This window comes from Camelus bactrianus, chromosome 17 (assembly GCF_048773025.1).
Source record: "Camelus bactrianus isolate YW-2024 breed Bactrian camel chromosome 17, ASM4877302v1, whole genome shotgun sequence".
Lineage (NCBI taxonomy): Eukaryota > Metazoa > Chordata > Mammalia > Artiodactyla > Camelidae > Camelus > Camelus bactrianus.
Window position 1 is genome coordinate 59,733,844 of NC_133555.1, and position 25,794 is coordinate 59,759,637.

The 25,794-nt window shown below is 40.0% G+C and overlaps 1 pseudogene; it reads right to left on the bottom strand.

Annotated features, from left to right (window-relative positions):
- LOC141573698 (guanylate-binding protein 6-like) overlaps positions 1–22,708 on the bottom strand; it is an 82,929-nt pseudogene extending 60,221 nt beyond the window's left edge.
- Positions 22,709–25,794: the final 3,086 nt, after the last annotated feature.

The window sequence follows — 25,794 nt, forward strand, 5'->3', positions numbered from 1 at the left end:
AGCAGAAACTTTTGTTCCCTACAAGGTAGCTGAAGGAAGGCTTCCTCACACACTCAAACCCGAGAATGAACAAGAAGAGAGGTGTTTCTGCATTTAACATCAAGGGCTGGAGGACAGCAAGAAATACTGACTTTGACTCTCAGCATGTATCCTGGATCTGGATTGCAAGGAAAGTATTTTGCGCTGGAAAACCAGGTAGGAGTGAGTCCCTTTGAATAGTTATGTAAGTCACATAGTTTCCTGCAAACCGAAAATCTGCATTCCCAACAAGGAAGGTGAAGGAAGGCTTCCAACACATTCAGCTCTGAGAATGGAACAAGGATAGAGGCGTTGCTGCATCTAGACCAAGGATTGGGGGACATCTAGAAACATTGACTCAGATATATCAGCATGTTTCCTAGAGCTGGTTTGCAAGGAAAGGCAGTTTGCTGGAAAACTGTGTTGGATAGAGTGCCTCCCCATAGCTATGTAAGTAGTGTAGTTCCTCTCAAGCAGAAACTCTCTGTTTCCAACAAATATGTGAAAGATGACTTCCACACACATTCAGATCTGAGAATGCAACAAGGAGAGAGATGTTGCTGCATCTAGCATCAAGGGATTGGGAACATATAGAAACACTGACTGTGATCTTCTAGCATTTTTCTAGATCCGCTTTACAAGGAAAGACCACTTGCATGGGAAAGCCGAGTATGAGCGAGTGCCTATCAAGAGATATGTAAGTTGCAAAGTTCCCCTTAAGCAGAAACTCTGTGTTCCCAACAAGGTAAGTGAAGGACGTCTTCCATACACATTCAGATCTGAGAATGGAACAAGGAGAGAGGCATTGCTGCATCAAGCATCAAGGGCTGTGGGACATGTAGGAAGAATGACTGTCATTTCTCAGCATGTTTCCTAGTGCCAGTTTACAAGGAAAGACAGTTTTCACTGGAAAACCGAGTTGGAGCGAATGCATCCCCATATATATGTAAATAGTGTAGTTCACCTTAAGCAAAATATCTATGTTCCCAACAAGATAGGTGAAGGACTGCTTCCACACACATTCAGATGTGAGAATGGAACAAGGAGAGAGTCTTTGCTGCATCTAGAATCAAGGGTTGGGGAACATCTAGAAACACTGTATGTGATCTACCAGGATGTACCCTACAGCTGGATTGTAAGGAAAGGAAGTTTCTACTGGAAACATGAGTTGGAGCGAGGGCCTCCCCATAGATATGTAAGTACCATAGCTCACCTGAAGCAGAATGTCTATGTTCCCAACAAGGTAGGTGAAGGGCTGCTTCCATACACATTAAGATTTGAGAATGGAACAAGGACAGAGGTGTTGTTGCATCTAGCATTAAAGGCTGGGGGACACCAAGTAAGAATGACTGTGATCTCTCAACATTTTTCCTAGAACATGTTGGCAACAAAAGGCAGTTTGCAATGGAAAGCCGAGTTGGAGCGAATGCCTCCCAATAGTTATGTAATTAGCATGTTTCCTCTCAAACAGTAAGTCTGTGTTCCCAACAAGCTAGCTGAAGGACACTTGCAACATACATTCATATCTGAGAATGGAACAGGGAGAGTGGCATTGCTGCATCTAGCATTAAGGGCTGGGGGACATCTAGAAACACTGACTGCGATCTCTCAGCATGTTTCATAGAGCTGGCTTGCAAGAAAAGGCAGTTTCTGCTGTAAAAGCAGTTAGAGCATGTATCTCCCAATACACATGGAAGTTGTGTACTTCCCCACAAACAGAAACTCTGTGTTCCCAACAAGGATGGTCAAGAATGGCTTCCTCACACATTCAGATCTGAGAATGGAACAAGGATAGAGGCATTGCTGCATCTAGCATCAGGGGCTGGGTACATCTCACAACACTTACTTTGATTTCTCCACATGTTACCAAGAGCCAGTTTGCAAGGAAAGGCATTTTGCACTAGAAAACCGAGTTGGAGAGAGTGCCTCCCAATAGATATGGGAGTAATGTTATATCCCTGAAGGAGAAACTGTGTTCCCAACAAGTATTTGAAGAAAGGCTTCCACACACATTCAGATCTGAGAATGGAACAAGTAGAGAGGTTTTGCTGCATCTATATGCATCTGTAAGCTAGATGAAACAATGCCTCTCCACATGCTTCATTTTAGGATCTCAATGTTTGTGGAAGCCATCCTTCTCTTAGCTTGTTGGCAACATGGAGATTCCGGTTATGAAAACTATGCTACTTATATATCTATAGGCATGCATTGACCAATCTCAGTTTTACAGCCAAAGTGCCTTTCCCTTGTAACCTGTTCTAGAAAACATACTGAAAATTCATTGTAAGTGATTCTACATGTACCCATGCTGTTTATGCTAGATGATCCAATGGCTCTCCCCATGCTCCATTCTGGGATGCGTATGAATGTGGAAGACCTCCTTCACCTAGCTTGTTGGGCACTCAGAGTTTCTGTGTTAGGAGAACTAAGCTACATTCCTTTCAATGATGAGGCACTGACACCAAGTCTGTTTTCCAGCATAAAATTCCTTTCTTGGAAATCAGGCCTAGGAAACATGTAGAGAAATCAGAGTAATTGTTTCTAGAAATACTCATGACCTGTATGCTAGATGTAAGAACGCATTTCCACATGCTCCGTAATGGGACCCGAATGTGTTTGGAAGCCATAGTTCACCTAGCTTTTTGAGGACAAAGATTTTCTGTGTTACGGGAAAAATGCCACATAAATATCTATGGGGAAGCACTTGCTCGAACTCAGTTTTCCAGGGCAAACTGCCTGTCCTTTAAGAAAGGCACTAGGAAACATGCAGAGAAATCAGTGTATATGTTTCTAGATATACCCAAGAAATGTATGCTTAATGAGTGAATGCCTCTCCGCATGTTTCTTTCTGCAATCCGATTGTGTGTAGAAGCCGTTCTTCACCTGTCTTGTAGGGAACAGAGAGTTTCTGTGTTAGGGGACGGAACTGCTTCCATATATATGGGGAGGCACTCACTCCAACTCTGTATTCCTGCGCAAATTTCCTTAAACTTGAAAACGGCTCTAGGAAACATGCTGAGAAATCAGAGTATATGTTTTAGAGATAACCATTTCCTGTAGGATAGATTAATGAACGCCTGTCCACATGCTCCATTCTGGGATCCAAAAGTGTCTGGACGCCATCTTTCACCTAGCATGTTGGGAACAGTGTTACTGGGCTAGGGCATCTATGCTACTTACACACCTATGGGCATGCACTCACTCCAGCTTGGTTTTCCAATGAAAATTGTCTTTCCCTTGAACCTGGCTCCAGGAAACATGCTGAGAAATCAGAGTAAGGGTTTCTGGATGTGCCCATGCCCTGTATGCTAGATGTAAGAACACATCTCCACATGCTCCATTGTGGGATCTGAATGTGTGTGGATGCTGTCCTCCACCTAGATTGTTGGTAACACAGAGTTTCTGGGCTAGGGGATCTACACTACTTGCATACCTATGGGTATTCACTCACTCCAACTTGGTGTTCCAGCACAAAATGCTTTTCCCTTAAAACAGACACTAGGGAACATGCTGAGTAGTCATAGTAAGTTTTTCTAGATGTACACAGTCCCTATACACTGGATGAATGAACACCTCTCCACATGTTCCATTATGGTATCCGAGTATTCGAAGAAGCCATCCTTCACCTAGCTTGTTGGGAAAACATAGATTCTGGGTTAGGGGAACTACAGTACTTACATACAATTGTGTAGGCACCACCCAACACTTTTTCCCAGCACAAACTGACTTTCTTTTAACCCAGCACAAGGAAACATGCTGAGATTTCAAGGTAATTGTTCCTACTTGTACCCATGCCCTGTATCCTAGATGAATGAAGGTCTCTCCACATGCTCTCTTCTGCGATCTGAATGTGTGTGGAAGCCATCCTTCACCTAACTTGTTGGTAACACAGAGTTTCTGTGTTAGGGGTACTACGCTACTTACATACCTATAGGGAGGCAGTTGCTTCAACTCGGTTTTCCAGCAAAAAGTGTCTTTCCCTTCAAACCGGCTCTAGGACAGATGCATAGAAATCAGAGTAAGTGTTTCTATATATAACGATGCCATGTATGCTATTTGAATGAATGCCTCCCCACATCCTCTATTCTTAGATTGCAATATGTTTGGAAACAATCCTTCACCTAACTTGTTGGGAAAACAGAGTTTCTGTGTTAGGGTAACAACGCCACTTACATATCTGTGGGCAGGAACTCGTTCAAACTCAGTTTTCCAGGGCAAATGGCCTTTCCTTTGAAATCGGCTCTAAGAAGAATCTTCAGTTTTCAGAGTATGTGTTTCTAGATATAACAATTAAATGTATGATAGATGAAAGAATGCCTCTGTACATGCTCCATTCTGGGATCTGAATGTGTGTGGCAGCTGTTCTTCATCTAAATTATTGAGAACTCTAAGTTCCTGTGTTAGGGGATCTACACTCCTTACATATCAATGGGGAGATAATTACTCCAACTCGCTTTTCCAGGGCAAACTTCCTTTCCTTTGAAACCGGCTCTTGGAAACATGCTGAGAAATCAGTATTTCTAGATGTACCCATGCCCTGTATACTAGATGAATGAACGCTTCTCCACATGCTCCAATTTGGGATCCGAATGTGTGTGGAAGCTGTCCTTCACCTAGCTTGTTATGAACATATACATTCTGTGTTATGGGAAATAGGCTACTTATATACCTATGGGCATGCACTTGATCCAACCAGGTTTTCCAATGCAAACAGCCTTTCCCTTGAAACCTGTTTTAGAAAACATGATGAACGGTCAGAGTAAGTGTTCCTACATGTCCCCATGACCTGTATGCTAGATGAATGAATTGATCTTGCCGTGCTCCATTCTGGGATCTGTATGTCTGTGGAAGACTTCCTTCACTGAGCTTGTTGGGAACACAGAATTTCTGTGTTAGGAGAACTCAGCTATATTCATACCTATGGGGAGGCACTGGCTCCAAATCAGTTTTCCAGTGCAAAATGCCTTTCCTTTGAAATCGGGTTCAGGAATCATGCTGGTAAATCAGAGTAAGTGTTTCTAGATATATTCATACTTTGAATGCTACATAAATGAACGCATTTCCACATGCTACATTCTGGGATCTGAACGTGTGTGGAAGCCATCCTTCACCTAGCTTGTTTGCAATACAGAGTTTCTATCTTAGGGGAACTCCACTACTTACATACCTATGGAGAGGCACTCCCTCTACTCAGTTTTCCATCGCAAACTGCCTTTCCCTTGAAAACGGCTCTATGAAGGATGCTGAGAAATGAGAGTAAGTGTTTCTAGATATACCCATGTGATGTATGCTATTTGAATAAACACCTCCCCACATACTTCATTCTTAGATCCCTATATATTTGGAAGCCATCCTTCACCTAGCTTGTTGGGAACACAGACTTTCTGGCTTAGGAAACTATGCTACTTACATATCAATGGGGAAGCACTCACTCCAACTCGGTTTTCCAGTGCAAACTATCTTTCCCTTGAAACTGGCTCTAAGAAACATGCTGAGAAATCAGAGTAAGTGTTTCTAGATGTACTCATACCCTGTATGCTAGATGAATGAATGCCTTTCCACATGCTCCATTCTAGGATGCAAAAGTGTGTGGTAGTAGTTCTTTACCTAGATTGTCGGGAACATATAGTTTATTGGTTAGGGGATCTACACTACTTGTATTAATATGGAAAGGCACTCGCTCCACTCAGTTTTCCATCACAAACCACCTTTCCCTTGAAAACGGCTCTATGAAAGATACTGAGAAATGAGAGTAAGTGTTTCTAGATATACCCATGTGATGTATGCTAGTTGAATGAATGCCTCCCCAAATATTCCATTCTTAGATCCCTATGTATTTGGAAGCTGTCCTTCACCTAGCTTGTTGGTAACACAGAGATTCTGTATTAGGGGAACTGTGCTACTTACATACCTATGTGGAGGCACCCACTACAACTCAGTTTTCCAGTGCAAACTACATTTCCCCTGAACCCAGCTCTAGGGAACATGCTGAGTGTTTCTAGATGTACCCATGCCCTGTATGCTAGATGAATGAACGCCTCTCAACATACTACATTCTGGGATCAGAGTGTGTGTGGAAGCCATCCTTCACCTAGATTGCTGGGATCACAGTTTCTGTTCTAGGGGAAGTAATCTACCTACATATCTATGGGAAGGAACTGGCTCCAACTGTGTTTTCCAGCACAAAATACATTTTGCTTGAAACTGGCTGTATGAAACTTGCAGAGATATCAGAGTAAGTGTTTCTAGACATATTCATGCCCTGTATGCTAGATGAAGGAGTGTCTCTCCACATACTCCACTCTGGGATCCGAATGTACATGAAAGCCATCCTTCACCTAGCTTGTTGGGGACATGGAGTTTCTGTCTTAGGGGAATTACACTACTTATATATTTATGGGTAGGCACACACTGCAACTTGTCTTTTCAGCACAAACTGTCTTTCCATTACTACCGGCTTTAGGATAAACGCTGAGAATTCAGAGAGTGTTTCTACATGGACTCATGCCCTGTATGCTAGATGAATGAAGGCATCTCCACATGGTTCATTCTGGGATCTGAATGTTTGTGGAAGACGTCCTTCATCTGGATTGTTGGGAACACAGATTTCTGTGTTCAGGGATTTACACTTCTTACAAATCTATATAAAGGCACTCACTCCAACTCGGTTTTCCAGTGCAAATTGCCTTTCCCTTGAAAACGGTTCTAGGAAAGATGCTGAGAAATCAGATAAGTGTTTCTAGATATACCCATGCCATGTATGCTAGTTGAATTAACTCATACCCACATACTCCAATGTTAGTTCCCAACATGTTTGGAAGCAATCCTTCAACTAGCCTGTTGGGGACCCAGAGTTTCTGGGTAAGGAGAGCAATGCCATTTACATATCTGTGGGCAGGCACTGGACCGAAGTCAGTTTTACAGCACAAATGGACATTCCTTTGATATCGGCTCTATGAAACATATTGAGAAATCAGAGTATGTGTTTCTAGATATAACCATTACCTGTACGATAGATGAATGAACGCATCTCCACATGCTCCACTCTGGAATTTGAATGTGTGTGAATGCCATCTACAACTTGCTTGTTGGGAACACTGAGTTTCTGCGTTAGGGGAACTACAATATTTACATACCTGTTTGGAGTCACTCATTCCTTCTCTGTTTTCCAGCACAAACTGCCTTTCCCTTGGAAACATCACTAGGCAACATGCTGAGAAATCATAGTAAGTGTTTCTAGATATACCTATGCCCTGTATGCTAGACAAATGAACACCTCTTCACATGATCCATTCTAGGATCCGAATGTGTTTGGAAGCCATCCTTCACCTAGCTTGTTGGGAACACAGACTGTCTGTGGTTGGGGAAAAACTCTACTTACATACCTATGAGTATGCACTCTCTCCAACTCGGTTTTCCAGCACAAATTGCCTTTCTCTTGAAACCTGCTCCAGGAAACATGCTGAGCAATCAGGATAAGGGTTTCTTGATGTTCACCTGCCCCTTGTGCTAGATGAATGAATGCTCATTCACATGTTCCATTTTGAGTTTCTAATCTGTGTGGAAGCAGTCCTTCACCTACCTTGTTGTTAACATGGAGTTTCTGGGATAGGGGCACTGGCCAAACTGTATATATAAGGGAAGGCTCTCGATCCAACTCGACTTACCAGCACAAACTGCCTTTACATTGAAACGGGCTCAATGAACCATTCTGAGAAGCAGGGTATGTATTTCAATATATATCTTTCCATTTTGAGCTAGGTTAGAGAGTGCTTCTCGTCATGTTCCATTCTGGGATCCGAATGTGCGCGTAAGCCAACCTTCACAAACCTTGTTGTGAACACAGAGTTACTGGGTTAGAGTCACTGGCCTACCTATATATATTAGAGGAGAGCCTCACTCCAAGTCATTTATTAGCACAAACTGCCTTTACCTTGAAACTGACTATAGGAAACATGCTGAGAAATCAGGGTAATTGTTTCTAGATGTACACTTGCTCTCTGTGCTAGATAAATGAATGTTTCTCCACATTTTCCATTCTGACATTCGAATGTGTGTGCAAGCCCTCCTCACATACATTGTTCAGAACACAGAGTTTCTGTATTAAGGGCACTAGGCTACTTATATATATAAGAGGAGGCACTCACTTCAACGAAATTTTCCAGCGCAAACAGCCTCTACCTTGAAACTGGCTCAATGAAACATGCTGAGAAATCAGGCAAAGTATTTCCACGTGTAACCTTGCCCACTCTGCTAGAATGAAAGAATGCTTCTGTGATCCTAATGTGTGCAGAAACCATGATTCACATACCTTGATCCGAACACAGAGTTTCTGGTTTTGGGGCACTGGCCTACCTATATATATTAGGGGAGGCACATGCTCCAACTCAGTTTTCCAGTGCAAACTGCCTTTACCTTGAAACCTACTCTAGGCAACATGCTTAGAAATGAGGGTAAGTGTTTCCAGATATACACTTGCCCTTTGTGCTAGATGAGTGAATGCTTCTCCACATGTTCCATTCTGGGAACTGAATGTGTGTGGAAGCTGTCCTATACCTAGCTTGTTGGGAACACAGAGGTTCTCGGATAGGGGCTGTGGCCAACCTATGTATATTATGGGAGGTACTCACTCCAACTCATTTTTCCATTGCAATCTGCCTGTACCTTTAAACTGACTGTAGAAAGCATGCTGAGAAATCAGGGTAACTCTTTCTAGATGTACCATTTCCCTTTGGGCTAGATGAATGAACGATACACCTAATGTTCCATTTTGGGATCCAAATGTGTGTGGAAGTCATTCTTCAACTCTGTTGTTTGTAGCACAGAGTTTTTCGGTTAGTGACACTGGCCTACCTATATATGTAAGGGGAGACAATTGCTCCAACTTGGTTTTCCAGTGCAAAAGCCTTTACCTTGAAACCTGCTCTAGGAAATATGCTGAGAAATCATGGTTAGTATTTTCAGAAGTACTCTTGCCCTTTGTGCTAGCTCAATGAACGCTTCTCCACCTGTCATATTCTGGGATCCAAATGTATGTGTAAGCCACCCTTCACCTACCTTGTTGGGAAAAAAGGGTTTCTGGGTTAGGGGTAATGGTCTACCTGTAATAAAAGTGGAGTGAATCACTCCAACTCGGTTTTCCAGCACAAATTGTGTTTACCTTGAAACCATCCCTAGAAATCATGCTGAAAAATCAGGGTAGGTGTTTCTAGAGGTACTCTTGCACTTTCTGCTTGATGAATGAACACTTCTGCACATCTTTAGTTCTGGTATCAGACTGTGTTTGGAAGCAGCCTTTCACCTACTTTATTCTGAATGCAGTGTTTTTCGGTTAGTTGCATTGGCCTACCTATTTATAGAAGGGGAGGCACTCACTCTAACTTGGTTTTCCAGAGCAAACTGCCTTTACATTGAAACCCACTCTAGGAAGCATGCTGAGAAGTCAAGGTACTTGTTTCTAGATGTACATTTGCCATTTGTGCTAGCTGAAAGAAAGCTTCTCCACATGTTCCATTCTAGCATCCGAATGTGTGTGTGTAAGGCAACCTTCACCTACCTTGTTCAGAACACAGAGTTTCTGGTTTAGAGGCACTGGCCTACCTCTGTATGTAAAAAGGGGAGTGACTCTCTCCAACTTAGTTTTCCAGCAAAATTGCGTTTACTTTGAAACCCTCTCTAGGAACCATGTTGAGAATTCAGGGTGTTTCTAGATATGTCCACGCCCTTTCTGCTGCAAGAATGAATGCTTCTCCACTTGTTCCATTCTGGGATCTGAAAGTGTGTAGAAGCAGTCTTTCACCTACACTTTTGTGAAAATAGTTTCTGGGTTAGTGGAACTAGCCAAACTTTATATATAAGTGAAGAACCCACTCCAACTCGGTATTCCAGCACAAACTGCCTTTACCTTGAAACCAGCTCAAGGAACATGATGAGAAAGGGTAAGTGTTTCTAGATGTAATCTTGCGTTTTGTGCTCGGTGAATGAACGCTTCCCTACATGATTCATTCTGGTATCCAAATGTGTGTCGAATCCTTCATTCACATACCTTGTTCTGAGCACAGAATTTCTCGGTTAGTGGCACTGGCCTGCCTATATATAAAAGGGGAGTCACTTGCTCCAACTCGGCTTTACAGAGCAAACTGGCTTTACTTTGAAACCAGCTTCAGGAAACATGCTTAGAAATGAGGGTAATTGCTTCTAGATGTACCCTTTTCTTTTGTGCTACGTGAATGAACGCTTCTTCACATGTAACATTCTGAGATTCATCTGTGTGTGGAAGCCTTCCTTCAACTACATTTTTATGAACACAAAGTTTCTCGGTTAGTGGCACTGGCCCACCTGTACATATAAGGGAGGCACTCTCTCCAACTGTTATCCAAAGCAAACAGCCTTTACTTTGAAATCGGCTGGAGGAAACATGCAGAGAAACCAGGGTATGTGTTTCTAGATGAACCCTTGTCCTTTGTGCTAGATAAATGAACACATCTCTACATATTGCATTCCGACATCCCAATGTGTGTGGATGCTTTTATGTAACTACCATGTTGGGAAAACAGAGTTTCTGGATTAGGGGGGTCTGTCCTACCTTTATATATAATGGGAGGCACATGCTCCAAATTAGTTTTCCAGAGCATTCTGCCTTTACCTTGAAACGGCTTGAGGAAACATGCTGAGAAATCAGGGTAAGTGTTTCTAGATGTACCCTTGTCCTTTGTGCTAGATGAATGATCGGTTCTACACATGTTCCATTCTGGGATCTGATTGTCTGTGGAAGCCGTCCTTCAACTACCCTGTTGGTAACACCTAGTTTATGGGTTAGTGACACTGGCCTACCTATATATATAAGGGGAGACACTCACTCCATCTTGGTTTTTCAGCACAAACTTCCTCTCCCTTGAAACCAGCTCTTGGAAACTTGCTGAGAATTCACATTGTTTATACTTGTACCCTTCACTTTCAGTCTAGCTGAATGAAGGCTTTCCCACATGTTCCATTTTTTGATCCAAATGTGTGTGCAAGCTGTTATTCACCTATCATGTTGGGAACAAAAATTTGTTGTGTTATGTTGACAGGCCTTCCTAAATACATAATGAGAGGCACTCTATCTAACTCGGTTTTCCAGCTCAAACCTCCTTTAGCTTCAAACCATCTCTACAGAACTTGATTTTTATTTCAGGGTAATTGTTTCTAGATATACCATGCCTATTCTGGCTAGCTGAATGAACTCTTCTCCACATATTCCAATCTGGGATCTGAATGTGTTGGAAGCTGTCCTTCAACTACCTTGTTGGAAACAGACTTTCTTTGTTAGGATGACAGGCTTACGTATGTACATAGGGGAGCAATCACTCCAAATCAACTTTTCAGCACAAACTGCCTTAATTTGAAACTTTCTCTAGGAAACATGCTGAGAAATCAGAGTGTGTGTTTCTAGATATATTTATGTTTTACATGAAGTTCTATGATTCATTTTGAGTTATTTTTACATAAGGTGTAAGACTTAGGTCAAGGTTCATTTTTTTCTATGCATATCCAATTGTCCCAGTACCTTTGGTTGAAAAGGCTTTTCAAAAGTTGCTTTTTGTATCTTTGTCAAAAATCAGTTTCCTGTTCTTGGGTGGGGGCTATTTCTGGGTTTTCTATTCTGTTCCATTGACTTATGTGTCTATTGACTAATATAAATTTTATGTAATGGTTCTAAATATTTCCTACTATACAATCTAGTCGCCTGTCTACTGTAGTCTCCTGTTCATTGCTGTCCTCAACCAGGGACTCTTATCATTATGTTCCTGGTGTAAGTTTTTTGCTTTGGGGTTTGTTTTTTATTTTTGGTCTATAAAGAAGATATAGAGAATCTTGAATATTATTCTATTTAATGGTATTTTGTGAATTTCCTTGTGAAGAATTTAGTCTCTTTATTAAGCTTTCTTAGAGGGAAAGCCCTCAGCCTCACCATTGAGTATATTAGCTGTGGGCTTTTCATATGTATCATTTATTATGTTGCGGTAGTTATCTTTTATTCCTAGTTTGTTAAGGGTTTACATAATTAAAAGGTGTTAAATTTTGTCAAATGCTCTTTCTGCATAAATTGAGATGATCATGGGTTCCCTTCATCTTTATTCTGCTACTGTGGTATATTAAATTGATTAATATTTGTATGTTGAACCATTCTTGCATTCCAGGAATAAATTCCAATTGGTCACAGTGTATAATACTTACAAACGTGCTGTTAAATTGTCTGCTGATATTTTCTTGAGAATTTTCATCAGGGATATTGGTCTGCAATTTTTATAGTGTCCTTGTCAGGATTTGGTATCAGTGTAATGCTGACAGCATAAAATGAGTCTGGAAATTCTCCATCCTCTTCAAATTTTTGGAAGAGTTTGGGGGAGAATTAATGTCAATTCCTCTGTAAATATTTGGTAGAATTCACAAGTGAAGTCTTCTGGCCCTGAGCTTTTATTTGTTGGAAGTTTTTTGATGATTGATTCAATCTCCTAAATAGTTTTGGATGTTTAGATTTTCTATTTCTTTATGGTTCAGTCTTGGTAGGTTTTGTGATTCTAGGAATTTGTCCATTTCATCTGAGATATCCAAATTTTTGGTGTACAATTTTTCATAATGCTTTTATAACACTTTTTATTTCTGTAAAATTTATTGTAATATCCCTTCTTTCATTTATGATTTTAGTTATTTGAGTCTGTTTCCTTTATCCATAGTCAACTTAGCAAAAATTTTGTCAATTTTGTTTATGTTTTCAATAAAGCAACTCTTGGTTTTATTGATTTTTCTCTGTAGCTTTTCTATTCTCATTTTGAGTATCTCTGCTTGAATCTTTATTATTAAATTTCTGCCACTAGTTTTGCATTTAGTTTGTTCTTTTTTAGTTTTTAAGTTGTAAAGTGTTGATTTGGGAATTGTTCTTTTTTTAATATAAGCATTTGCAGGTATAAATTTCCTTCTTAGTACTACTTTTGCAGAATCCCTAAGTTCTGTATGCTAAGTTTTCACTTTCACTTGACTCAGTTTTCCTAAATTTTCTTATGGTTCCTTCTCTGACCCATGGGTTGTTTAAGGGTGTTAATTCCTCACATTAGTGGATCTTCCCAGTTTTTCTCTGCTACTGATATCTAGTTTCATTCCATTTTGATTTAAAAGATTATTTGTATGATTTCAAACTTTTTAAATTTATTGTGACATTTTTGTGGCTTGACATATATTGTAACCTGGAGAATATTCCATATATATTAGAGAACAATGTGTTTTGCTGTTTTGTGAAGTGAAGTTTTCTGTATATATATCTCTTAGATTCAACTGATCTATAATGTTGTTCAAGCTGCCTATCTCCTTATTGACCTTCTGTCTTGTTGTTCTACCTGTTATTGAAAGTGTGTTATTGATGTCTCCTACTATTATTGTAGAGCTGTCTACTTCTCCCTGCAATTTTGTCAATGTTTTCTTCATATATTTAGGAGCTTTTATGTTTGTTACATATATCATTATAAATTATATATGTATAACAACTCAATTGAAAAATAGGGAGGAGACCTGAATAGACATTTTGCCAAATAAGACATACAGATGGCCAACAAGCACATGCAAAGATGCTCACCACCACTAATAATCAGAGAAATGCAAATCAAACACACAATGAGGCATCACCTTTCACCTGTCAGAATGGTCATCTAAAAGAACCCAAATAACAAATGTTGGCAGGGATATGGAGAAAAGTAATCCCTCATATGCTGTCGGTGAGAATGTAAATTGGTGTAGCCATTGTAGAAAACAGTATGGAGGTTCCTCAAAAAGCTAAAAATGGAACTACCATTTGATCCTTGGTGTATATATATAGATACATATATACACACAAACATACATAGAATGGAATACTAATCAGCCATAAAAAATGAAAATTTGCCATTTACAACAACATGGATGGACTTGCAGTGTATTATACTTGGTGAAATGAGGCAGACAGAGAAAGACAAATACTGTATGATATCACTTATACGTGGAATCTAAAAAATACAACAAATTATAAACTAGTGAATATAACAAAAGAAACAGACTTGTAGAGAACAAACTAGTGGTTACCAGGCTACATTGTTTGTCTTTGTGTTGCTTTGTTAAGTGACTGTGTTAGTTTGTCATCATTCAGGATCATCAGGGTGTGCTTAAATAACACATTACTCATAATAATTGAATCATCTTACTTTTTGGAACTCTTAAGAGTTTCTTCATTTCTAACATTTGAGAGTTTTCTCCTGCACAGTGAAAAAAAAAGTGACAATGAATATATGTATGTTCATGTATAACTGAAACTTGTGTTATAAACTGGAATTTGACACAACACTGTAAAATGACTATTACTCAGTAAAAAAAAATTTAAAAAGAGAAAAAGAAGAAAAAAAGAAACTTTTTTAATACAAAATAAAGCACTAAAATATAAAATATAGAAAAAAAAAGAGTTTTCTCCTGGATCCATCTCCCTGTACTCACTTGAAACTCTTATTTTAAAATGTTGCTTTATTGTTTGGTTTGAAGTTTCTAACCCTAGTCTGTATTAACTTTTATATCTTTTCCTTTTTAAAGTTTATCTGAAAAGAAAACTAGAAAAAAAACCCTCTGGCAGCTTTGATATCAAACAGAATTTTATTACAATAAAAGTCTTACAAAAGATGAAATGCATTTTTAAACACCTGTAAACAGAACTTACCTGCATGAGGTATGGTTACTAAGCCTAATGTATGGATTTTCCTTGCTTCTGCTTTGAAGTCCATGATGCTGAACCAGCAGAGGGTGTTGTTGTTTTGTCCCTCCATGGTGTCATGCAGGTGGTCCCCCTATGGTGGTACAAAGTATGACCAGCAATACACCAGACAGGAGATCGTGTCTTGTGTGAAAGTGATGATCATGGCCTATGCTGGGAAGAAAACAGTAAAGGGAGCCTTAATTTAGAGCCTTTTTATTTATGGTCAACAGAAAAGCCAGAATTTCAATTTCAGCAGTAGAATTTTTTTTAAGATTCAGAAAACTTAATTCTTTCCTGTGAACTGAATATAGATAGTGAATGTCTTAAAATCTTTGAGCAACTGCTTTAAAGTCGAATAGTTACTTTGCTTTTGGTCTTTAACTTAAGGGAATATCCAGAAGTCCAGGGGCATTTCAGAAGCAAGGGCTTGATCCTTGCCTATTACATTTTTTAAGCACAGTAATAATAACTGTATACTAGGGTAATGTGGATAACTAAAGAGCTACTTGGATATGTTATATGAAAGTTATATTATCAAAATTAGAAATAACATGAAAATCAATCAACCTTGGAGATCAATTTGGTATAATTTATTTTTTAATAATGTAGATTTAGATAGCCCTTTTGTATTTGTAACACTTATGAAGATAAGTTGGCTTTATATAACTCCTTTGTAGATAAATGATTAAAAATTTGATTTTTTTTATCATTTGCTTCTTAAAAATAAAATATTAATTGCATAAAATATATTTTCCTTCAAATTCATAATTTTTCCCTATACTATCTTCACTTGTTTAGATAATTGAACCCACAATCTGATTTATTTTAAACACTCAGTATTTCTTCTGTCAGTTGCTTTATTAGATAGCAAGAATTCTTTATTATTTTTAATAAAATGCACTAGCAGGAAACTATACTGGGATTCTTCCATTCACAGAGTCAAGCAATGATACCTGTTATGTTAGATCAAGTGTCTAAGCCTCTCAACTTCCAAAAGATTACATGGACAAAGTTAAAAAAGTCATAAGTGATCAACTAACAAAATTTAACATGTTCCTTGATTAAAAGTATAAATATGGGTCAATATTAAATTCGGATGTAAAGCTTTTATGAATTACATGAGTTTTCTCCAAAATTCTTTAATTTGGGCTTTAAACCCTCCAGTAAAAAACTGGTTTGAAGGAAGAAGAAAGTCGAAAATAGATTCAATCCAAATTCTATGGCAATAAACAAAGCTAAATATTTCAGTCATTTTTTGAAACAGAATAGATATGTTTTCTGCACCATATGATTTTAATAGTATTCATCTTAACATACAGTTTAGACACCATGAGACCACAAGCCAACAAACAAGATCTCAGGCAAACCAAGAAAAACAACTAAGGGGATTTTCTATTGCAAAATTTCCCCCAACTAGAACTGTAATAGAGGAGAACGAATCTGACGCCATATTGGATCTGTTCCTTTACTTTGAAGCACTGTGCCCTGTTTTCCAGGCTTAATCTTGCTGGCTCTGCATCTTTTGTAAAACAACGTTGCCTTTAGCCTAAAACCTACAGGAAAGCCTATTCTCGGGGCTCTGACCTTTAAGGATGTTAGCACTTCTGCACTTAGGCAGAGATGGCAAGTTGCAAAATAGAGAATAACCGTTGTTTTGTTGGAGGTTTACAGGGACACCATAGCCTGACCCACATGGATGGCTACAAGAACAAAGAATGCCTGCAGCAAGAAGTTTGCACAATCAAACACACCCCCTCTCCTTTTTAGTTTAAAAGGAGCCTGAATTCTGACTTGGGCAAGATGGTTCTCCAGGACATTAGTCCCCCATCTTCTTGGTCTGCCAGCTTTCTGAATAAAGTTACTATTCCTTGCCCCAAAACCTCATCTCCTGATTTATTTATTTATCACTGTTGGGCAGTGGACAGAACAAGTTTGGCCTCGGTAACAGAACCAGCTTTGTCATTTCCTCTGATGTGAAATCTCTCTGGGTGTACACGTGCTTGCCTGGTGGTTGTGGTGGTGGTGGTGATGGTGTTGGTGGTGGTGGTAAGCAAAAATATTTCACTTCTCCTAGATTTCAATAGGCTAAAATTTCCTGTTATTTAATTCAACTCTAGACTTTTACATAATCACCTGCAGATGTGCTTCTGGAAGCTACAAAAATTCCAACAAGGAAAACAATTCTATTGTCTCCTGACAAGATACTTTTCCACAAAACTGAGCAGCTCTGAAATACACTGCGGGAGTACAGATAGATGAAGTGTGCTTCATTTCCCATGCTGTTCCAACACAATTTTCCACTTATATCAAAGTAAATTAAAATCAGCCTTCAATAGCAGATGCTCTAGCATGATACAATAATGCCAATTTCACTTATTTATTGAGCCAGAGCAGCTTTAGAATAAATTATTTGATACCAAACTCCTGCTTGATGCCCTGTCTTCTCCCTGGTGGCTAATTTCTTCTTCTTACTTCCTTAAAGTTCTACTGTTATGGGAAGTTAGCCTTTACTATGCACATTTGATTGGGAAGGCACAAATTAAATATGTGAGGGGATGACATACATGTTTAATTCTTACTTATACATATATACAAGCACACAGGACCTGTGTCTTGGAAGATGTCATTTCCTAATGTGGGCAAGAGGATGGTCTATAGTACAATCAATGATCTAAAAGCAGTTTTCTAGGGTATAATAAAGCAATGCCTGAGTTATAAGGTAGAACAACTACTGGATATGGATCAGTGGCACCAATCAGTGGGTGCACGTGTGTACACAAACACGCCCATGCACATGGAGCAGCCTTGGAGACAATCCATCTGTGTTGATGGAGCAAAGCCATGCTAGGGTGATGAGGAAAAAGTGCCTAATACAATCAAACCAGGACACCTGAGTAATGGGTAATAGGAGTCAATTGAATTTTCTGGTTAGCTGAAGGTGAAACAAAAACACTTTTAGTTACAAATGTCATTGTTAAAAATTTCCTTAAAGCACGGGAGCCCACTTTCCTGCCTTGCTTAGTGTCATATGACATATTAAACATGACAGATTCATACTTCTCTGAATGTGGAACTGGAAAGGCCTCGCTGTCATATTTCTGAACATTAGTCTATGATTTGCAGCACAGTGGATACTGAAAATGGGGCAATTTGAGTGAATGGAAATGGACATAATCTAGCAGTCATTGTCTGTGTGTGATTTGCCAACTTTCTCCAAAAAGTAGGGGAAGCAAGCAAATCAGATAAAGTGAGTGTTTTTGGGGTGGGGAGTCAGGTGGGCTGACAGCTAAGTGGTCCCAGGAATCTTGTTTTACTCTGTAAAATTGTGACTATGATCCAGACAGTGACACATTGTCAAATTCTTGTGCCTGTAGCTTTGATACCTGGCCAAGTCTGTGCAGCCAATTTTATCGATGGTGCATAATGAAGATAACTAACAATCCCTGAGGACCAGGTTGTGTGACTTCCATGCATTGACACACTGAATTCCCTAAGCACACTTTGTGGTACATACCAGTCAAAATATGCGGCAGGGAATTATTCTGTTTACAGATGATAAAATGAAGTTGTGAACAGTTGAAGCCTGGCCCGAAATCATGCAGATGGGAATCTGCCATGCTGGGAGATGAGCTCGGGCCAGACTCTAAAACCTGAAGTGCCCAGCAAGTCCCCTAACCCAGGAACCTGGCCCACAGCCACTGCCAGGCCCTGTTCTGTTTCTATGAATGCTCATGGGAAAATGCCAGGGACTCAGGGCCAGTGTGACTTGATTAAGAAATTCAAACTGCAACAGCCTTTTGTTGGGGACTGTAATCTGGGAGTGAAATTGGCAGTGTAGTAAGGGAGGAAACAGCCCTGGTTGTAAGGGTATTTCTAGGGAAGGAGGTTCCCTGATGGGCTGGCATGGGAATCTGTGGTTGTGAGCCCCCAGTTGCCCTGTGGGAGTGGAGGCAGGGAAGGAGAGAGATTCTTCAGACTGGTCATAGTCAATAGAGTTTGTAAACAGCTGAGTTCTGTTCCCTCACAGCTCAGACACATTCAGGGCATGAGGATGCTTAGCTAATGAACAACAGTGTGTAGTAAAGGCCAAGAGTGGGGTGGGGAGGAGATATGTGACCACCCCCTGGAAGGACCTCTGCCCCAGGGGACCAGGAAGGTAATGAATGTTTGGGGATGCACAAAGTGTTTATATGGCCTCATCAGGTAGTTCCCACTTTAAACTGATAGTCTGGACTATATGGTAAAATACGGTGGAATGACTGCTCTTATTTTAGGTTCTACAAACTCTTAAACAGATAGATTTGTATCTCCATTATACAAGCACTGCTGGGTAACCTTTATATTCATGTTAGGATCAAAAGAGTGAGTACTTATTAATATTATTATCATGCTTCTACTGAATTAACACTCCAGCAACAGTATAATGGTCCCACTTCTTAACAACTGCCTCTGTAAGAGCCCTGGTAAGTCACAAATAATAATTATAAAGAAAATATATTAAAAATAATAATTACAGTTACAACAACTATGTTATTTTTAACGATGATAGTGTTAGCTTCTCCCTCTCATATTAAACAATACCCAACACTGGATTCCTTAGGAAGGACCGCTAATGCATTTTTGGACTTTTCAAGGTCTTCACCGTGTGAAGCCTTTTTACTCACATTGGTCCACCACAGCCAGAATTGCTGGTCCTTGCATGATGGGCAGCCACGATCTGATGTCCTGGCCTTTTTCTGGCACCATGCATCTCTACTGGGTAGTCAAGTTTCCACGTGTCCACTCTGATTTCCAATATATTGTTCCCCAGAACTAACAGAGGGGCCAGTGGAAAAGAGGCCACAAATAAGGTGGTGAATCCAAGTTGAATAACTGTTGAAGGAATGGACACATATCATGGAGTGGTGGATGGATGGAAGGACAACATATATTCCTTTACTCCTGTAAAGAGAGGGAGGCATATGGTGAAAAAAATCCCAAAGAGAAAAGACGGTCATGGTAATAATAATGTTCAATAGTGAAAGAAACCAAACAAAAGACAAATATAAAATCTCTGGGAAGACGATTAATTACAACCTTTTTCTTTCATGTATATACCCTTAATAGGAATAACATACTTAAAAATCTTTAACCAACCATAGTTATTTGCTGATAATAAACTTGGGAATCTTGAAGCATATTATTCATTCTCAGTGTTGAAATAATACAATCTTGGAAGATGATTTGTAATTGAGGATTAAAAAAAGAATATTGTGGAAGAATCTAACAATTTAAATAGAAATAAGAAATGTACCTTTGGGAAAGCTATGCATAGAGAATGTTGGAGGAAATATGCTGCAAATAGGCAAGTGAGCAAGCTCCCTTGAGTCTGGGAAGGTGAGTGCAGCACATCCAGAGAGTCTAAAAAGTTGTTACAAGTCACAGAAAGGTATGCAATTAAAGTGTCTTCATAAGCAAAATATCCTTCTTCAGGAATGTTTATATTGATATTTCTATTTTCTGTGTGGTCACAGGAAGTGAAAATTATGGTGGTGGCTTGGAAGTTCTTTTCTCTTTGTCTGTAAATTACATGGCGTTGTTACAGATGGGGCAGCAGAGACCTGTGGTAAGCTGTTCCATGGGGTGGGGGAGCAGTTAGAAATGATAAGGCCAGAGATCTAAAAGACTTTTAGACCCTCCCCTCCTAACTGGCAGACATTTAAACTAGCACAGGTATGCAACTAAGACAGTGGATGAGAGGCAAATTTATGGTCCCTATAGGGTTACTGCTCAGTCAAGGGATAGGGACCTCTCATGCCATGAACGGCAAGACCGTGGATGGGGTGGATGGGTAGGAGGAGCTGACATTTGCTTCTGACCTGAGAGGCAGGGGTGCGTTGCAGAAAAGCAGTGTTGGAAAGATGCAGCAGCTCCACAGCCCAGAAGGAGCTGTCATATTCAGGGAGGTCAGAGAGGCAAGAACCAGAGTTAGTGATGCCACAAAGTCAGCAGCGTGGCAGCAGTGATGTCAGTATCTGTGTCCATAACCCATCTAACCCTACATGAACTCATCTGCCTACAGGGGCCAGGTAAGTAACAGAAATGTGTGGAGTGGGTGCACTTACTGGCAAATTGGCAAGTGGATATCCTAATGAAATGCACTGCTCACAATCACCATATTGGAAAGTGGGCCCCACACTGTCAGATCTCCTTCTCATTCAAGAGAAGCTAGAAATTAAGACTTTATTAGAAATCAACCCAGTTCAAATCCCAGAAATCATTTATAATGAAAACAAAGGCACAGACTATTTAGGAAAAAATTAATGAAAAATGTTAAGATGGTTCTGATAAATGAGTTAAAAAAAGAAAGAAAAATAAAGATGGTTGAATGAACAGTAGAATGCACCATAATCTTCATTGGGTAGACTCATATTTGGGTGACATAGCACACTTTTTCTCCAAAATAAATTTAGAATCTGAATGCAAATTTAGTTATTAATCCCAAATGGATTTAAGAAAAAAAGCTGAAAGGTGATGCTAAAGTTCTTCCAGAAAAATACACAAATATACAAGTAAAATAATGAGGAGGGATGGTTGAATTGGTAACATTAGGGACCTTCTGGAAAAGGATAAAGTAGGACCAACTCTAGGAGGTATTAATCTATGGTCATGGAAACAGTTTAGAAATAGTGCACTGAGATTATGAATGAAATAGAATACATTTCAAGAACAGATGTGGATATTTATGAGATTTCAGTAATATTATAAAACTGACACTTCAAATCAGTGGATTAAACTATTGGAGTAATTAGCTAAATCATTGGAAGTCCTGGTAGAGTGTCCTCTCTTTTGACATTAAAATAAATTCCAGATAGCTTTTTTAAATAAAAACTAGAACACCAGAAAAAAAACCCCAACATGATTTAATCTGTTCAGATATTCAAGCGAGAAGAACTTTCTAAAAAGCTTTTGGAACAAAGACCAACAACAACAAAGGCCTAGCAACTTAGCAAGGCCAGAAAAGCCCACTGCCCACTGTAAAACAAAACTAACCCTCACCTGACCTTCTCTCACGGCCCTTTATTGCTCTCTGATACTTTATACTCTTTATTCTTCCCTTTAAATTCCGGTTTCTTGGGGAAGTACATGCGCTGATAACTCCTCCAGGGCTCAGAGCCCTGCATCCCCCACGGCCCTCACCATGGCACTGAGAAGGAGTTGCACTGTCGGTGGCTATGAGTTCCAAACCAGTGGGCGTTTTCAGTAACTGTTTATTTGATTACCAGGTAGCTTTTGCTGTGGACAAATATTTTCCTCTCTGTGGAATGTTCTTTCCCCTTGAATTTTGTTTTACTTAAATAAAATTAAAAAGCCCAGTCAGATATACACAGATCAGTTTTTCAAAGGCTACCTAAGTATAGTTCTCCTCCATTTCCCCAGTCTTGGCAATTAAAGGTCGGCTTTAGCTCTTGCTTTTTTCCCCACACACCCACCTTTCTCACTATGCTTCTTTTAGTCAGTGTTCAAATCCCTCTTAAGCCAGGTTACAGTCTTCCCTGTGTTGCTTCAACAAGTTTTCTCCCAACTGCTCTGCTATTCTTCTTTCTCTTGGTGGATTTCTCTTCTTCCATTTGCCATGTACATGGCCATTTTCCCCAGGGCCTCGTCTTCAATCCTCTGCCTGGCAAGACTGAATCATGCCGATGGACTCACCCACATCTCCCCTGAGCTCCTGACTTGTGAATCCAGCTTAACAACGGACATCACCCCTCAGATGTCCCATAGACAATTCACACTCAAAATGCCACACACAGAACCATCTCCTAGAAACCAGCTCATCCCCTTACACTCCTCCTGCAGATTCTCTCTCCGGATGGGTGGCTGGAAGGTCATCTTAGCAGCTCTGTGCCCCGCCGCAATGCAGTCACCTCTGCAGCAGTTACCACTTCTGCCGCCCATGTCACTATCCTTCTGCCCAGGGCCTCTCTGCAGGCGTGTGTCACTTGTTGTCAGGGTTACCTGGGGTGGCCCCCTGAAGTAACATTTCCCCCAAATATGGGCCTACCCCCAAAATAGTATCTTCCATTCTGCTGCCAGAATAACCAGATCTTCTCCATAATAAACATTATGCAATTCTCTTGCTTACAAATATTCCAATATATACTTGTTTCTTTAAGGATACATAAAGTATACTCATCATGACAGAGGCCTAGTGTACCTGATATTCTCACCTGTGGATACTTTGTTCTAACCCTACTTGTTCTTCAGTCTGGCCAAGCTTCTTCATGCCCGTGTACTCTTATATGTCTCCACCTCTCTGCATGAAGTGTCCACTATCTCTACCACATGTTAGAGAACTAACTTCCATTCATCTTTCAAAATTCAGTTCAAATATCTCCAGGTCTAGGAAGTCCAATTTGTGTTCACCTGCTTAGTAATCCATCAACTACTCGCCATGCCTCACCTGGCCTGGGGAGTGCAGACACCAAGTCTTACCTGTCTTGGTCTCCCCAGCAGTTGATAGTTTTTGGCATAGCAGGTGCTCAATGTTTGTTGGGTGGATAAATGAATGAGTGAGTAAAGAGATGAGCGGTCTACAATCCCCCCAGTTACTCAGCTGCCATTTTGGAAAGTTTATTCTGCAGAGACAAGGAAATCTCAGTGCAGGTGGTGGGCAGACAGAGCAGAGGTGAGGGCGTGGGGGAGACAGGCCTGGTCCTGGAGAGCGCAGAAGAGGTGTGGATGGGATAGCACTGGAGAGAGAGGGAATGAAGGGGGCGGGTGCAAGGAGATGTTGAAGAACAACTGATATTAACTGTAGTAAATTAAAAGGAGAACATATTATATGAAGGGAAGATCAAGTTAACACAGCACAGGTGGAAGAGGCAGTAACAGAGACAAAGAGGTCTCACTTCATCATTCACTGCATTTCACTTATGGCACCTGCCCTCTGGGAAGGCATCACCAAATTCTTGACAGACTGGTGTTTGTGTTGTGGGTGCTCTAAGTACAAAAAGGTATCTTATGGCTTCCAGATTTTAAGAATGATAGATTATTTCTCTTATGTCCCATGTCTGAGTTCTCAGACAGCAGGATCATTTGCTGGTGGGGGGAGAGTTATTGTGGTTAACAACTCATGATTACTCTAATAATCTCAAAGGACGGTAGGGAATTCACTAAAACAACTAAAAGAGAAATTTCACTCAAAAAATCATATGCCATATAGAATCTTGTGGGGGCCTTGAGGGCAATGTTACCGCCAACTCATCTAAGAGTTGTACGTGAGTGTGTTGAAACTCCAAGCTCAAGTCACTTAAACATGTATGAGAACCAGGGTCCAGGCTGTGGTGCTCTGGACATGGACAGGAAGATGCAAAGCCTTACTACTGCCTCCAACAGGATCAGTCCAGCCGAGGAGCACAATGGACACGGACACAATCACACACCATCAAGAGAAGAATCAAGTGCAATTCATGCCTAGAGAGGAGAGCAGAAAATCTCTAAATAGTGGAGGGGTTCCTGCCAAGGCTTGGCAAGAATCCTTCCAGGTAGAAAAGCAGAGAAAGGTACTTCAGGAGAAGGAGAATAGGGTTGATATCTGGGTGCGAGGCCTAATGAAGCACAGGTGGAGGGCTCCAGGATCACCTCTCAGAAGCTGTTCCCCTTCAGCAGCTAAGAGGTATAACTAAAAAGGCAGGTGGGGTGTCATTAATGATCATGGGGAAAACTGGGAGGAGGAAACTGAGGTCAGGAGATCATCACCAAAGGCACTTTATTTTAGAGGAACAAAAATAATTCAAAAAGCAATTGGAAATTCTATCTCCCATGAACCAAAAGAACAAAAAATAGGTTTCACTCCAGCGTTGAAAACAGAATAACAGACTGCCTACTCTCAGAAATGGATTGAATTTTCTAATTCATTATGGATTATTTAGATAATAGGAAAACTAATAAATCTGAAAAATCTCTCTAGAATTGATGTTACTCCATCCTGTTTTGCAGGGTAGGGGGAGGCTGAATTATTTAATTGGTATTTTAATGAGACTATAAAGTTCTAAAAATCCTATCAATTTCTCCCGAAAGCCTACAACTTTTCCTTTCAATTCCCTTTATTTGACTTAACTAGAACAATAAATTTTTTCCAAGGCTTTTTCTGTGTGTGTTAAAATAATAAATGCTATGCTGCCCCCAGAATGTTGTTGTTATTATTAATGCTGATAATAGCTCCAATAAGAAATATTTACAATTATGACTCATTTTGGAATAACAGGTCATTTTCTTATAGTCCTTTTGAAAATAAGCAAAATAAACGAACATAACTTCTACACCAGGGACTGCAGCTGCACCTTTAATGGAACCTGGTCATGAAACACAGCAAAAGCAAAAATGTAACTCAAATCAGTCCCCAGGCCACAAAGCATCACTGACTGAAGATGCCACAAGATGACCTTTCACTCACTGAGGGAACCAGATGCGTTTCCATGTATAATGTATATTTTTAAAAGCAATTATTTTATATATAGAATGTGATTTAGGAAAAAAAAAAAAACTTCCTCTATCTCTAGACTTATAAACAGGAAGCACAAAGTGGTGCCTTTGCAGACATGAACCCTCATGCATAAATGCAAAGCTTGTTGGCCAAAATCCTTTTCTGTCTCCTAAGCTTTAAAGAAAAAACTAATTCAAGGCAGTGGTGAGCTGAAAGGGCTCAGATAGAAAACGTGCACATCATCAGCTTTCTAGTAGATAAAAGTGTCCCATGCATAATAGAAAAGATGGCTTTTCCTATGGAAATCTATTTTAAGATACAACCATTTAAAGGCAACTGAGATCTCAAAACCAAGCTCAACCAAAGAGAAACAGAGCACAAGCAAATGTACAGAAATGGACAAAGACATTGGAGAAGGAGGGGATCTGTGCTTAGCCGATATTTGAGATCAGCAAGTTCATCCTGAATTCAAGCCAGTGATGTGCCATGAGGTCACTCAAGGAACCAGCCAGAAACCATCGGTCAGAAGAATGTGAAAAGGAACAATGTGAAAGGC